Below are 16,648 nucleotides of genomic sequence, written 5' to 3'. Positions count from 1 at the left end.
AAACAAGAAATTAATCCTCACAGTGCCATATTTCCTTATTGTGTGGCTAATTTTTATTCCTACATAAAAGGAATTGATGATCAGTTGGGATGGTTTAAAAACCATTGTGAAAATGACACATACATTTGATGGCAAAGACTAAAAGTAGTGTTAGAGTGTATCAGGCTTAAAAGCCAGGAGAACTGGAAAGCCTACCAGTTCACCCATTCCTTCAACAAACATCTATTGAAATCCTTCTCTGTGCCTAATATTGCTATAGCTGCTAAGGGAGGGGAATAAAATTTCAATTTTCATGGAACTTATAGTAAACGTGTAGCATGTCACATGGAATAAAATGTGGTATGACAAAGGCAGATGCTGTCTTACATTTTATTGACTTCTTAAGTGCATTTGAGTAAGTCTTATTCCCTCTCCTTTCCCTTCTCGTTTTCTTCTTCCTTCTTTGTCTTTTATTTCTTATTATTGGTTCAAATTATAAAAGCTGGATAATACAGAATTTCACTAGGCAACAAGGTATTACAAAGAGTTTGTACAAAAGAATATTAATGACAAAAGACAGAGAAGTCATCACTAATTTTAACTCTCCAACGTTGAAACAATATATAGTGCTATAAATTATTTGAAATTAGTAGTAGAGAAACCTCCTTATAATCCCATACTGCAGAAATCCAAAAGGAATCACTTTTGTTGCTGTTAACTAACTAATGTGAACCTTCTGACAATAACATTCATTCTGAAACTGCTTCTCTCCTGATATCCACTCTAAATCTATTTTGGAGAAAGCGACATAAGCAAGGAAAGAGAAAAATATACAACCTATTCTGCAATAAGGACTATTCTTGGAAAGTACTTGTTTACAGATCAAGCCAGACCTATAATTTTCCAAGCTTCCTTGGGGCTCTGTTTTCCTGCCCCTTTCCCTGTCCTTGGCACCTGCTTTCTGTCAAGGGAAGCAGCTCCTGGCAGAGACCCTGGACTCCAGGGAGGTTGGGCAGTAATCACAGTTGCCATCACTGTGAGGCCAGGCACAAAAAAAGACACAGCTCCATCCCCGATCTTGACTTCTCATAGGTTGTGCCAGGAAATGTAGAACATTCAGTATCTTGCATAAGGTTCTGTAAATTCCAGTTCAGCAGAGCATTTTTAAGAAAGAAATCTGACCAAAGTGGTTCAGGAAAAAGCAAGTCAACTTTAAGAGCCACCAGTTCCATTTGTACTTGATAAAGCTCTTGTATTTCTTCACCATAGTTTCCCTATATTCCCGAAGAATTTATAACAGCCTCTGTGGAACTGCCCATTACATATATTATATATGATATACAAAGGGCTGTTGTATTAAAGATATAAAAGGAGACAAAGGATCAGAACATCACTAAGTGTAATGAGATTCGATTAGGTAGAAGGGCCAAGAATGAAGAAGTTAAAGTAAGACAAGATGTCCTGAGAAGTAAAACTGGGGAATAATTTGGTTTTGATTGGAAACATTCTTTCATTTGGGGTATTAAAAATTGTTGAGCAAAAGCCTGAGACTCAGTTTGTATCTCCTTATTCATAATAGCAACACCAAGGGGTGGATTTGGGGAATTCTTTGTACCCTCGGTAATTTCCATCAATATCCCCAGCTGCCTCACACAGAAAGAAAAAATATTTATACATATATATGATTTTATATACTTTAATATTATTTATATGTTTATATTATACAAATTATAAGTGTATAATATAGATCATATTCTATAAATTATACATGAAGCAGTTTTAGGGAACCTTGTTAATATATCCTAAATAAAAACGGCACATGTATTTCAGAAGTCACTTAGCATCTCCTTCCAACCAGATTGTTTTGTGTTTAACTTTTACGGAAATTCTGGAATATCTCTTGATTCAATGACAAAAGTTAAAAAAAGAGTTCTTTCTAATTGCTAGGATCTGTTTGCATTTTGCCATCATTGGAAATATGCCCTGACCCAGAATTCATTCCAAAGTAAAGTCAGAGGTAAAAGCCTTTGTTTGTTGTTTTTTTCTGAGCTATCAGAGTACTTACCATAAAAATCTCATACTAAATGATGTAGTGCCATGTCTATTAGTAATCATGTGCCTGTCTTTTGCTTCCCTCCCTCTGAGTGTAGCATAAGGAAAATAGAAGTTCTTGGTGATGCTGGCAGAGTGAATAGATTACATCCATGTTGGTATGAGAGTCTGATAGGTATCGGAGTTTAGGCTGAGATGTTTTTGTTTGCAATGGAGGTAACGAATACTCTAACTGGGTTCTAATGCCATTGTGGCTAACATCAAATTAAAGAGAAGCTAGGCAAGTTGCCTAATTGAAATGTAACTACCTCCTTGGCAAAATGAATGCCAAAAATAAAAGGGAAGAAATGAAGAAATGGCAAATGCTACAAGAGTGCTAAATACATTGTTCTGGGGAGATCTATGGCCACAGAAGCTTTTCCTGGATACACGTTTTCCAAGGCCTTCTTAGGTTTGCGTCCAGAGGTCCTTGTAAGCCTATCAGCTCTTTGATATCAAGCATAAGGAAAGGGTGTTATGTTTTACAGTTCACCACAGGATTTAGCCTACCTCGATGAGAAGCTGAATAATCTCATATTTAACTGTGATCAAAATTATAAAGATGGAAAGGGATGGATCGTCATGGTCTCATTATTCTAGAATACAGCTAGACAGAATTGTGGGAAAAACATTAAGAACAGCAGAAAAGCTATCCTGTCTATTAGCATTCATCATATGGTATTTCCTTCTGACATTTCTAGTCTATGTTTCAAAGACATCGGCTCAGTCCTGCCCACATTGTGCTTGGGCTTTAACCCAGAGCCAGCTTCTAGTGCTTGCTCTTATTGGTGCTAAATTGACTATGATCCACTCTCTCATTAAGCCAGCCATTATTTCATGACCATGACCATTGGCCAAGAGAAATAGGGGAAAATATGACGTGTTTAGGGATTACACCAGATCTGTGTATCAATCTTCACAAATACCAGTAGTCCACTGAAACTCAGCCTACTCTTCTGATTTTCACGAAGTTGCCCTGGTGATAATGCATCTGAAGTCAGGGAGGATCAGAGTCCAAGGACTTGCAGTGCCCTCTGCAAGCTGCATGCTCTCTGTTGTGTGCCAGTTCTCAATTCCAGTCTGATGCCTGTTTTTCTCCATGTCTAACAACTTGCGAGTCTGGATGATATTGAAGAATAACTATTATCACAACTTTGTTTTCTCTAATTCTGTGGTGGTGGAGTTTCATTTACTCTGAGTCCAGAGGGAAAAGACTTAAATAAATCCAGATATAATTCACATTTCTATGAAGAAAATATACTTTATCCCCAGTACCTTTCTAGTTTTATCTAACAAATAAATCTATCTCGTTTTATCTAAAGATTTTTCAAGAAAAAGCAAAGTCAGTTTTAGAAATTAGAATTAAGCCACCATCCCATCTACAAAGGACAATAATATTAATAGGCTTAAGAGGGAAAACTATTAAAACTCAACATGGAGGGAATTCTGCCTTCCACCTGTAATATGTGCCTGCTAAATAATAATCCCCTCATCCAAGCGCCAGTAAACTCTGGTTTGGAAGATAGGAGGATGGGAGTTAAATTTTCCTTCGATAAAACTATGAAACTGTTTGTCTAAATTTCATGGCTACACTTAGAATCTCTAAGCCCAACTGGATCCTTTATCTTATTCTATCTCACTGGAGCCTTGCTTTCCAAGAAAGAGTTAAAACCTTCAAACATACGTTATTCATAATTAAAATACATTTAGTTATTTTTGGCTTGAGATAATTAGGTGTTTTTAACTGATTAATCATTCAATTGTCTCAGTCACATTGGAACTTTTCCTGACCAAACAATTGAAGATAAAGCCAAGCCACTATTTCAAACTCTCTTTCTTCTAATCCTTTTCTCTGCTATTTTTGATAATACTGTGCAAGATCATTAGATTTTATGCATTTACTTGATTTACTATCTGCCTTTCTTCAAAAGAATGCATGCTCCAGGAAGGAGTGTTTTTTTTTCTTTTGTGACCTGCTGTATCCACAGGATTTTGAAAAATGTCTATCAAATTGAGCCACTCATACATCTCTGTGGAATGAGTGAATGAATAAATGAACCAGAAGGTAAAATCATTTAGATGACAAATATTCACTCAGTAATGCCAGGATGTCAAGACCATACCTAACAATAATATTGGGTGAACTATTGAGTTTGTCCTACTTAGTCCCTGAAAACAACCACCTCAGCCAGGTAGTTAACTTCACCTAGAATGGGAAGGAAGACAGAGATGTTGGTGGGAAAGATTCCCGTAAATTTTGGCTACATTTTAAAACTTACGTAGGGTGAAATCACATGGTAGAGCTGGACCACAGAACTATGGTTTTATTTTTATTTTTTCTTCTATTTCAATATAGATAACAAGGTAATCAGATAAAGTACAGTGTACTGTTAAACTGTATATTGCCAAATATGCTGTACAATATATTGCTGTATATGCTGATAGGAAGAAAAACAATGCAAAACTGTATCATTACTAAACAAATGCAAAAGCCTGGGCCTGCTTGACAGGGACACTAGTTCTTTTTTAAAAATTAAGATCTATGGAAACATGGATAATTAGAGCATCAAATTTATAAAGCACACATTCATTATGTTGTAGTTTTCCCCCTGAGTCTTTAGTCTAAATATAGATGTTGTCTTTTGGGCTGAATCACGAATTACAAAGCCTTAGCCCAGGGAAGACAGCAGAGGCTGAGTGAAAGCACATCACAGCCTTGACATAGATGGAGCACTCTGCCTGTCTGCGCCAAGCCTTTGTGTTTTTACTTATCTTACCTGGTACTATGCAGTCATCCTTCTTCTTCAAGTAACCAGCCACAATCAGTGTGACCACGTATGGTATGTTAAACAACTGTCTTATTTTACATGGACACTCTGAATACATACTTGCTTACCAGAGCCTCATGCCATTCCTAATCCAAGAATGTAGATGACAAAGTTTGTCTGTTGGGGCTTATATGGTGGTTTTTAATGACAATATAATTATCCAGACATGTCAAGTTTTGGTACATTAATCCCCAGCTTCCTCACTGTCATCTGAGAGAACTAGGAAGTCATGATAGCACTTGGCAAGGACCTACATGCATGGAGTTTTGTGCACCTACACCTGGCATTCATACTACAGCAATGGGTGCTGTTGGTGATGCAGAAGAGTACAGAGGTCTGGTTATTTTAGCTAAACTTTCTTCCCCATCTCCATCTAGACATCAGAATCAGGCTTCATCATTGCAATGTTGTGGGAAAACTAACCATGAGATGACTGCTGGTCATTCACTTCAGTCCATCTCTGGGTTCTTTACATTGTGAAGTACATGATGAATAGAATCAAAACTTTCTTTCTTTATTCAACACACAGCTATCATCCATCAATTGAATAGATACTATGCTTAAGATACAAATACAGGAAATATCCTGATCTCTACCCATAAGTAGCTGACTAATGAATTGGGAGAAAAGATGTATAAATATATCCCTTAAGTTTAAGGAAGAAAGGGGGGGAAAAGACAAACAAATCCTTGCAATACAAAAGATTACAATATAACAGATAATTAATATATCCTTATAGTGCAAGGCAATATGAGCAAGACAAGTGTTCTGGGTTAATGAGAGGGAACAACAAAGGGAATCTCATTCTCAAGGGAGAAATCAATAATATTTTTTAAAGGATTTGATGTTAAACCACCTATAAGGCTAAATGGTATCTTCACAGGCAGATTAGAGAGTAACACATTTCAAACTGCAAAACACACCCAAAAGCACAATCAGGTAAAAGTTTGGTGTGTTTGTGGGGGATGGTTATTAGGTGAGGATGAGGAGAATGTCAGGAACTGAAGTTGGTCTATCATGGCAATAGACCACACATGAAAAGAGTATCAGTTTTTCAAAAATGTTTAATGAGACATACTCTACACCAGGCAGGGGATTTGTGCTTATCTGATGCCCATCTATGTTTCGTGCCCATCTATGTTTCACTTCTCTGTGGTAGACCTAATTTATGATTCGATTATCATTTAAAAAGAAAAGATTAGCACAAAATAAAGGCATCAGTGATCACTATTTTCATTTAATGACATTTGGAAAGTTTGGGCCAGTACAATCAGGGGAGGAAAAAAAGGGGGAAATGTGAGATAAACAATAGGGAGGAAAATATATTAGTCTGCACTTCATTGTTCTAAAATAAGATGTCAGTTCTCATCTCCAGAGCAACTACAAATGAAATGATGTGAAAATATAGTAAAGTAAATAACAAAGGAATTAAAGTAGTTCACTAGAAAAATATCTATTTAACCAAAAGAAGAGAAAAATGGAAAAACCGAGGAGAAAAAAAAGATAAGACATATAGAAAAACTTATAGCAAAAGGCAGAAATAAGTTTTTTATTAGTAATTACATTAGATATATATCTATTAATATTACACTCTTTAATAGGCAGAGATTGGCAGAATGAATTACAAAACAATACCCAACTATATGCTATCTATAAGAGTCTAATTTTAGTTCAAAAACACAAAGAGATTGAAAGTCAAAGGATGCAAAAGGGTATTTCACGCAAACAGTAACCAAAAAAAAAAAAAAAAAAAAGATATAGAGTTGCCAGGTGCAGTGGCTCATGCCTGTAATCCCAGCACTTTGGGAGGCCGAAGCAGGCAGATCACCTGAGGTCAGGAGTTTGAGACCAGCCTGGCCAACATGGTGAAACCCTGTCTCTACTAAATATACAAAAATCAGTTGGGCATGGTGGCGGGTGCATGTAATCCCAGCTACTTGGGAGGCTGAGGCAGGAGAGTCGCTTCAAACTGGGAGGCAAAAGTTGAAATTGCAGTGAGCCGAGACCATGCCATTGCACTCCAGCCTGGGCAACAACAGCTAAACTCCATCTAAAAAAAAAAAAAAAAGAAAGAAAGAAAGAAAGAAAAGAAATTGAGTGACTATACTAATATCAGACAAAGTAGACTTTAAGACAAAAATTGTTATGAGAGACAAAGTGACATTATGTAATGTTAAAAGGATAATCCATCAAGAAGATATCACAAATATAAACATCTGCATGAACATCAGAACCTCAAAATACATGAAGCAAAACTGACAGAACTGAAGAGATAAATGACAGTTCCAATGAGAGTTGGAAACTTTTGTACCCCATTTTCATTAATGTAAAGAACAACTAAACAGATCAACAAGAAAATAGGATACTTGATAGTATCATATATCTGCTAGACCTAAACACATCTACAGATCACTTCAGAAAGGACAGCAGAATGTGCGTTCTAATAATATGCACATGAAACATTTTCTAGCATAGACCATATGTTAGGCCACAAAACAGGTTAGGATAAACCTAAATAGATTGAAATCATTCAGAGTACGCTCTCCAATCACAAAGAACCTAAATTAAAGGTCAATAACGGAATGAAATTTGAAAAATTTACAAATATGTGAACATTACACCAAGCTCCTAGATAACCAGTGGGGCAAAGAAGAAATCACAAGGGAAATTAGAACACATTTTGAGAGAAATGAAAATGACAGCATAACATACTAAAACTTACAGAACACAGCAAAAGCAATGCTCAGCCGGACATGAAGAATTTTAAAAGCCTGCCTTAAAAAATAAAAAAAATCTCAAACAACAACCTGTCTACCTTAAAACTAGAAAAAGAAGAGCAAACTAAATTCAAAGCAACGAGATAGAAGAAAAATTAGCTCAAGATGACAGCATCGAGAAACAGAATGGATAATAGAAAATCAGAGAGAATAAAAAAAAACAAAAGTGGTTAGCTGGGAAAAAAAAGGGGGACCCCCAAATGGTAGTCATGTCCCCTGTTTCACTCCTGATTGTAGTAATTTGAGTTTTTTTTTTTTTTTTTTTGTCAGTTTAGTTAATAGTTTGTCAGCTTTGTCCTTGGGTTGAGATCTGGGTATTTTGGTATCAGAGGAAATAATTGTTTTCCTCTCAAATAAAAGCTGATTCAGAAGCCTTGGTAAATATGCCTGGCACACTGTTTCTTAAACGGTGCTAGTTTTTAAATAAAGGACTAGTTTTAAGAAAATTTTGCCAAATATGTTGTGGATCAGTACTTCTGTAAAATAAAATAAAAGTAAATGAGTAGACAAATGAAATGGAAAGCATTGGAAATACCACCAAATCTTTCATTATTATATCCAACAGACATAGAACTACTTTGTGAAATTGTTGTAAGGTTTTCTAAACATTTACTCTCAAATTTTTCTAACCTCATTGTGAACTAGTGCACACACAGGCCAGAAGCCAGCACTTAGAGTTGCACTGGTCTGGTAGCATTGCCATTTTTTTTCTTTACAAATTCATATTTTTTCAATTATGCAATCAGAGCATAGATGAAATTGCCCTTTAGACTAATGCAGAACACAAATTTTAAGAGAACTATCCTTTATCCCTTCTCTGGAGTAAGGGAAGAGTTGAAGGCTTTGTTTCCAAAGCTGAATATAAGACAATAATTAGAAAAAGAACCCGTTAAAAATAAAAAGTAGAGTTGGTGGCATTGTCAGTCTCATGAAAATAGTTTCAAATGTTTTACACTGAGCATATAATTAAAAGTTTATTGCCAATGATATTTTCTAGTCACCTTACACTATGGTTGACTTAAAGTCTTTTCTATAAATCCAGTGCTTGGACTTTGTCAAAAAATAGCTTCCCTCCATTTCTTTCTTTTTTTCCTCCCCTGTGAATGGCCTGTACTTTCCTATTTCTACACCTTGCATTTTTTTTTGTTGTTGTTGTTGAAAACTAGACATGTTGAATATCATAATGTGGTAACTCTGTAAATTAGATTTTCCCTTCCTTCAGGTTTGCTGTTGTTGATTGAGGGCTGAAGTCATGTATTTGTTTAGTGACTTTTGCAAACTATTTTTGCAAAAGCTGTATTCTTTGTCATGTGCAGTCACTGAAGCTTCTGTTCTGTGACCTCAGATGTCAGCCAGTAACCCAACAGCTGACAGAGATTTTCTTAAGTGCCTGGAGGAAAACAAAACCAACCAACCAGTCAGCCAGCCAACCAAAAGAAATCTGTCTCCCTGTCTGCAGATTGCTTCTGACTTGTGGCACTTCTTCAACCCTAATCCAGACTACATACACCTCTGCTTTATGCTTCACCTCCTGCTTGCATGGAACTCACAGACTAGCCAGAGGTGCAAGCTGATGCTCTTCTCAGGTATTTTCTGAGCATACATCTGGCCCTGACTATGTGCATTGCATTCTGGCTTCCCTGGTGTACACAGTAACCCTTCAAATATCTTATTCCCCCAAGAATTTTCCTCCTCAACCTCCTCCCCAGCCTGTCGAGTCTGTCTGATACTTGCCTCATCTGCCATTGTTTGCCCCAGACAACTGTGGATGTTACCATGTTTGGAAAGCTGCTCCAGCTGCTCCAGAGGATAAACTTTCCTTTGTCCCATTCAGGCTGTGCTAGTCCTTCAGGGAATATCCAGAAAGGTCAAAATTTACAACCAAAACTTTTGGAAAATAAGATCTACATTGCTCCCCTTCACCCCAGCAACTTTCACCAGTGATGTCAGCTGCTGTCCATCCAGCCACTCCTGAACTGGAGAATGAGGGATGGTAGACAAGTAAGCAGAAATGCCACAGTGACACTCAGCAGTCTTTTTCTTTTTTTTTTTTCTGTCTTTATTAAAAACTCACCTGTAAGTTTTGTTCAGATTTAAGAGTTTGAGAAAAGTTGATTCTGTAAGATTTTCCAGCTTAATGGTTGGTTCAGTTAAGGCCCTGATTCTTCTAGTTTCCAACTCCACCATTTTCTATGACATCACCATTCAATTCAACAAAGGGAGAATAGACGTTTCAATAAGAGATGCTGGGGCATCTGGATATCCACATGCAAAAAATACGAAGTTGAACCTTATTTTATGCAAAATACAAAAATTGGCTCAAACTTGAAGGCCTCATGTAAGAACTAAAACTACACAATTCTTAGAAGGAAACATAGAAGTAAATCTTTGGGACCATAAATTTGGCATTGAGTTTTTAGCTTTGACAAAATAAGCACAAACAAAAAAAGAAAAAGTATATAACTTGGGGCTTAAAAATATGAAACACTTTTGTGTTTAAATGGGTGCTATCAGAAAAAAGAAAGACAACTCACAGAATGGGAGAAGATATTTTCAAATCAAGCATCTTACGAGGGACTTGTATGTAGAATATATAAAAACTCTTAGAAATCAGTAACAAAGACAAATAACCATCAAAAATTGAGCTAATGATCTATATAGATAGTCTTCAAGGAAAATATACAAATGGCCAATAAGATATAAATGATGCATGAAAGATGCTCAATGCTTTTAGTCATTAGGAAAATGCAAATAAAAACTGCAAGATACCGTATTATAATCTCCATTATAATTATGAGTATAATAATGACTATAATAAAAAGGCCCGAAATAGAAAATGTTGGTGAGAATGTGGAGAAATTGTAATTCTCACACATTGCTTGTGGAATATAAAATGATGGAGCCACTTTGAAAAACAGTCTGGCAGGTCCTCAGAAAGTTAGACATACAGTTACCGTTTTACACACCAGTACCACTCATAGGCATATACCCAAGAGAGTTGAAAGCATATGTCCACACAAAAACTTAGATGCAAATGTTTTTAGCAGCATTATTCATAGTAGCCAAAAGGTGAAACAACCTGAATTTCCATCAAGTAATTAAAAGATAAACAAAATGTTATATTCCATACAATGAAATGTCATTTGAACATAAATAAGAGTGATAAAGTTGAAACTGGCCCAATTTTCCCATAGAACTGAGACTTGAGAAATACATATTTGTTTTATCTAAGTTCCTTTCTCAAGAAACCGACCATCAGGGCTCCCAGATAGTAGGAAGGAATTGAGCCTTCCCAGGTCACAACATCCAGACAATGAAATGCACCTGCTGCCTACTGACCAGCTCCTCTTCTTATCTATTCCTAATTCTTTGCTATATAAACCACCAACTTAAGTCAGCTTTGGAGATGTGTTTGAGACTGGTCTCCAGTCTCCCACCTGGCATCACCCGCATTAAAGCCTTTCTTATTTGCCAATACTCATTGTCTCAGTGATTGGCTTTCTGTGAGGCGAGCAGCTGGACCTAGGCCAAACCCCTGGCATTTGGCAACACAGTGATACGTGCTACAATACAGATGAACCTTGAAAACATAATGCTAAGTGAAAGAAGCCAGTCACAAAGACTTCATATTATATGACTTCATGTATTTAAACGTCTGGAAAAGGCAAATCTCTAAGGACAAGGTCAATCAGTGGTTGCGAAGCCTCGATGACAAGAGGGAATGTGGTACAGTGCAAGCCAAAGTTGTACAGGACTTTGTTCTATGACCAGGAAAATATTCAGGTGGCTGCACAATTCTATGAATATACTAAAAACCAGTGAATTGTATACTTTAAGTGGGTGAATTGTACACTATATGAATTACATCTCAATAAAGCTGTTACAAAAAATATACTATAAGCCATTCAATAAATTAGAAAACCGTGAATCCATATTGATAGAAATGAAAGAATGGATCAATTCACAGTTTGATGAGGAACAGAGCATTTCATAATCTCAAAGTACCTTCACAGAACCAATTTAGAAAACTCATCTCTAAGATTCTGTCCCTTGTAAATCACTTCCAGTATCCAAATCTCTACCAGTCAGGAATAGATATATAATTAATAGTTACTAATATATTATACACATATATTAAGAGATTTATTTCAAGGAATTGAATCAGTAGATTGTATGGGCTGGGAAGTACAGAACACACAGGGAAGGTCAGCGGGATGGAAATTCAGGCAGGAGTCGATAAGTCCTGAGGCTGAATTTCTTCTTCCTCAGTTTTGCTCTAAAAGGCTTTCTCCTGATTGAATGAGTCTCACCCACACTAGTGAGGTAATCTCATTAAAGTCAACTGATTTTAGATGTTAACCACATCTCTGAAATACCTTCACAGCAACACCTAGATTAGTATTTGATTAAATACCTGGGTACTATAGCCTAGCCACATTGACACATGAAACTAACCTACCTCCTACAAAATACTTATTGATTATAGAGAAAGGAAGTTACTTTACAGTGGACCCTGGCGGATCTCACATCATCAGTAAAGGTGCACATAAAAAAAAAATGTGTACCACCTGATAGAATACAATAACAAACATACTTAACATCATTTCTCTGATATCCCTGCCCAATATGAATAAACTAAAAATAATTAGATAAAGCATCAGTAAAATGCCTGTTGAAACAAATTCCACAAATAAATGGCCTTTAAGCTTCAAAAGTGCCAAAGGCATGAAAGTGAAGTAATATGCCTGACTTTCCAATGTGACTTGGCAAGTCTATGTTTACAGCCTTGACAAATAGAGGAGGCATCATTGTGATTATGTAAGTAGACTCTAAGGAATCATATTATTTCAGGACAACAGTTCAGATTTCTAGTTACAAAGAAGAGACAGATGATTGGCACTTGCAATTCGACTCTTTGAAAGTAGAGAATTCCTTCACCAAATGTCATTATGTAGGGTGTGCTCTGGGTCACTACCAGATGCTCTTTGAAGTGTCTTTCCATTCCTTTGTAGCACAAATGCTACTCATTCATGGCTCCATAATTATTGATTTCATATCTTGTTCTATTACTTGTGACATGCTCATAAGATGTATTTCCTAAATATTAAAGATTTAAGTTGTGCAAGTTTGAAACTTTAGTAGAACAAATTCAGAATTGTATCTGTGAAGCAATTGTGCTTCTATGTCCTCTCTTGAGTTACAAAGGACATGATGTTGACATGCCAGGGGTGATTGCAGGTGTGGGAACCCAAATGTTGAATTGTGTTACATGTAAAGATCATCTTCCATGTGTATTGCTATAGGGACCTATACATATTGATAACTTACCTAACAAAAGATAAATTTACCTAAAGTATCTTGAAATTGGCTACTCACTCAGGTTAAATTGAATGGTAAACAGATTACATTATTAGTAGACAAATTATGGGCTGAACAAATAAATTAGAACAAATGCTTTTGTAATGACTTATATGCCAAAAGACTGTAGGAACACTGTAAGTTAAAAAGCTTCTGATATAAATAACTCAGGCTAGTTCCAGTGCCTATTATATTCTCAAAAAGAGCAAGAAACTTATGTGCAAAACAGAACATAAAGAGATGCTCGCCCCGTGGCATGCCTTCACGGGTTTACCAGGATTATTCTGATATTACCTTCTCTTCCAGTTATGAAACTGCCTCTTTGTCTACTTCATCCTCCTCTACCTTCTCCCATTCCTCAAACTGTTTCGTAATTTCAGTTTCTGAAAGGTTACAATTCACCATCAAGTAAGCATGCTTCCCTGAGTAGGCATTTGAAAAAATGTAATCAGCCCTAATTAGGAGGTTCTAAGTCAGGATTCTTGGTACACAACTCCGTATTAAGGCTAATCTGAGTAGTTGATGGCTCACAGAAAGGATTCTAAAGTTGTTGCTGATTTTAAAAATGCATAAGTTTATTTATTCGGTATCAGTTGATCCATTCCATCCAACCTCCCAAGAGGAGCCTCTGCAAAGGATAAGGTGTCAGAGTAATAAATGGTAATGTGCGAGCTCTTTTTCATAGACCCTTCAGTCACATTTAACACTGAAGTGCAATTAACACATCTTTAATATGACTATATATATCACTAAATGAGAGCAGCTGTTAGATATGAGTAAATCGTACATTCTCTTGAGGCTTGTATTCATTCTCAAAATGTCAAGATGTACTCAGCAGTGAGCAGAGTAACTAAGCTTCAAATAAGTTGGACAGAGTGCTCTTAAGAATAAAGAGTTTAAATATCAAAGAGTTGCAATATCAACATTGTTTTGATTAAAACCTTTGCAAAGACAGGAAAACAAACTTGAAAATACTGGATAACTATATAAAGCATAGAAATGGTATTAATTAAAGAATGCCTTGAGAATTTATTAATATTAGTGGGATAAAGTTAAAGATGAATTGAAGGTGAGCAATATTTTCTTCTCAGTCCTGTTTTGTGAATATTAATATAGAATTCATTATCACTAATAATTTCTCTTCATAAATGTTCATTTTTGACAAATTAATGTCTAAATTAATCTAATAATTAAATTATAATTAGATAAAATAGCAGGATGAATCTTCACAGTGGAAAATCTTGGAGATAATACTGAAAATATTGTCAAATTAGGAATATAGCATATTTATCTTTCACAAACAAAAATGTTATGTATTTAATGTATTTTCAATCTTAATAGCCATGAAGTTATTCTATGGGGAGAGTAAATTAACTAGAATTTTATTTGGAGGGATGTAGTCTGATAAACTTAATTATTCTTTTAACAAATTGTTTTGGTTTTATATATGTATATGCAAGTCTACTCATATATTGCTAACTTTTAGAATATTGATAATTAAAAATATCTCATCTTTATCTGGCTATGTTATATAGCCAGATAAAGGTGGGATACTGGCCAAAAAATCCATAAATTTCAAAGGTTAAAATAGTCCCTTAAAACTGTTCCATCACTTTTAATCAAAGTGATATATAAAAATTCCCTGCATTTACTGTAATGTTTCTTGCGTAATAAAATAAGCCAGATTTCTACTTGATCTTCTAGTCTATAGAGCTAGATATAGTCTCAGCCTTTAGTTTAGAGATATTGGCATCCAATTCAAAAGTCTGTAGCTTGTTTGTGTTCTACTTCACCCTTGTGGGTGTAGCTAAACATGCACAATCCTGCTATTGGTACACAACCCATTCCCCTCTTCTAACATGTAGAGTCCTAATGTCCTTAGGGCTATCCGGTGTTATGCCAACCTACAAAATCAGGATATATTCTCAACCAAAACTTGGTTTGGCTGTGAAAATGGTAGATGCCACATAAACACCAAGAGGGTATAAAAACATTTATTAATGAAGAGTTTTGTGGGGAAAAAACAAGGCACTCTTCCTAAGCGGGTCTGAAAGTGGCTTAAGAGAGGAGGGTTTTTATTGTGGAAGGTGGGAAGGGCTGGTGTGAGAGTTCCTGCACATGAGTGGACAGGGGGTTGTAAAGTTTGTCTCTCACAGGTGCTAATGGAGGGGGCGCCCAGGCTTTCTCATCAACTTTCTCAGATGTGGTGCAGAAGATGAAAGAAGAGGGGTGAGGCTTAAAAGCAATTAGCAGTCAGACACAAAAATAAGGAGTCAGCCTTATTTCTGTTACCTACAAAAGTGGTGACATCCCTTCAGTGGTGTCTTGGGGACTCCAGGATGTCCAATGTTGGACACTCCACAGGTGTGAAATTTCTATTTATTTGCTCTACACAAACAAACCTTTCCCCATGCAGATCCACTGTGTAACAGTGGATAGTAGTGGGTCCGTTAACTCTTCTCCATGAGGAAGCTGTATAGTTGTTCCCTTCTCACTGAACAACATTACACTGGTTTATGAATTTAGTTAAATCAATAAGGGATACTGTGAATGAAGATATATTGAAGAATTGTATAAGACCAGCAAAGAACCAGTTTTGGCTCAAGCCTTAGCAGTGCCCCCTATTCCCACTATGTACAATAATTTAATAAATACTATTTCAGATGTGCATATGATGAGCTTGAATGCTACTATCTTAACTCCTTATAACCATCACATAACTTTCAAATTGTTTCCCTTTTTCTCCTAGCTTTGCCTCCATTAATAGAATGGCATAAGTTTCAATTGTGGACTTGACTGCTATTGATACCACTGTTTCCTAACATGTGGCTTGTCCAGGGACTCCACGTCTAACCTAAACCAACACAGTAAGGTCTTCTTGCTCCATATTTCCTAAATTTTAAAGCAATCACAATTTATCAGAGTTGAAGTCTCTTTGATATTATAAATAAAATGAATTAGGAAAAACATTATCTGTAGTCATATTCTATAATAAAAATGTAAATTATATTAATCAGAGACATTTGCTCAATTCTAGAATTGCTCTTTCTATAATTCATCTCCCCTAAGTACTTTTCATTAATGCATCTCCTTATGTAAATTGAAAATTATGGAGTAAATAACGAGATACCACAACCCAGGTACAGACTTAAGATGATCCTTTTTGTGCATAATTCAGCCAGCTATAGATTATTTGCAATCATTTGCAAAGGATAATTATTCATAAATGTGGTCCATGGATACCCCCCTCTGCAATTAATTTAACATGAGTGTGTCCCTGGCCTCAGAAGTTCTCTGCTGGTCATTTGAATGGGGTGTTTATATGCCCCTCAAAGATGGACATATAATTTAATTGTATTTAATTGTATTAAATATGATTACAATTGTTTCTACGAAGAGAATTTCCCTACTAGCTGAGTTTTCCCATTTTTATAGTGAAGATACTACTCAGTTTATCAGTACATTTTCATGGAAAAAAAAATCAACAAATTCTATAACAGTCATGTAATCACACAAACTATTTGCTTTCCTAACAATATTTTAAAACAATTGGTAGTGTGGTCTCTCTCCCCATGGGTTATCCTAGAATCATAGAGCAGAAAGAGACCCTGAGAG

The 16,648-nt window shown here is 36.0% G+C and overlaps 1 protein-coding gene across 5 annotated transcripts in view; it reads left to right on the top strand.

Annotated features, from left to right (window-relative positions):
- NKAIN3 (sodium/potassium transporting ATPase interacting 3) overlaps positions 1 to 16,648 on the top strand; it is a 1,176,366-nt gene that overhangs the window by 207,239 nt on the left and 952,479 nt on the right. The window contains exon 3 of one of the 5 annotated variants that reach the window (XR_010121878.1): positions 15,783 to 15,900. The exons of the other annotated variants lie outside the window; for them this stretch is intronic. The gene's annotated coding sequence lies outside the window, so the exon portion shown is untranslated. Of the gene's footprint in view, positions 1 to 15,782; positions 15,901 to 16,648 lie in introns of those variants that run through there. 5 annotated transcript variants of the gene reach the window in all.

This window comes from Symphalangus syndactylus, chromosome 7, assembly GCF_028878055.3.
Source record: "Symphalangus syndactylus isolate Jambi chromosome 7, NHGRI_mSymSyn1-v2.1_pri, whole genome shotgun sequence".
Lineage (NCBI taxonomy): Eukaryota > Metazoa > Chordata > Mammalia > Primates > Hylobatidae > Symphalangus > Symphalangus syndactylus.
This window is presented reverse-complemented; position numbering and strand designations above follow the sequence as displayed.